Source organism: Gavialis gangeticus, unplaced genomic scaffold (assembly GCF_001723915.1).
Source record: "Gavialis gangeticus isolate Ggan-Ray unplaced genomic scaffold, GavGan_comp1, whole genome shotgun sequence".
Lineage (NCBI taxonomy): Eukaryota > Metazoa > Chordata > Crocodylia > Gavialidae > Gavialis > Gavialis gangeticus.
This window is the reverse complement of record NW_017728990.1, coordinates 729,571-729,951: the sequence shown is the minus strand read 5'-3', so window position 1 is coordinate 729,951 and position 381 is coordinate 729,571. Positions and strand designations below refer to the sequence as shown.

At 37.8% G+C, this 381-nt stretch overlaps 1 protein-coding gene across 8 annotated transcripts in view; it reads right to left on the bottom strand.

Annotated features, from left to right (window-relative positions):
- CTNND1 (catenin delta 1) overlaps positions 1 to 381 on the bottom strand; it is a 48,852-nt gene that overhangs the window by 47,213 nt on the left and 1,258 nt on the right. The window lies entirely within an intron of this gene.

Below are 381 nucleotides of genomic sequence, written 5' to 3'. Positions count from 1 at the left end.
TCCTTTTTTTTTTTTTTTATGGTGCAATTACAAAATTTAGAGGGGGGGAAAAGATCCCAGACTATCACTACCAGGGTATCCTAAACCCTAGTGCACTGCTTTCATATAACATTCTTAGCAAAACCCAAGAAGTCCAAATCACAGCACCGTGCCAGACAAAACTTCAAGAGCTCAAGGCAGGTTATGGGGAGTGCAAGTAGATGTTCTTTTAAATGCCATCTAAATCTTACTGCATTGCATTCCTACATTACTGACTCAAGCCTGTTTGCTTACTAGGCTATTTTGATGTATCCTACTTCCCAAATGCATGTGATGTTTTGAAAGAATTTCAAGGAAGGAGGAAAAAAAAAAAAAAGTACTGTACTTAAGTTAGCACACACT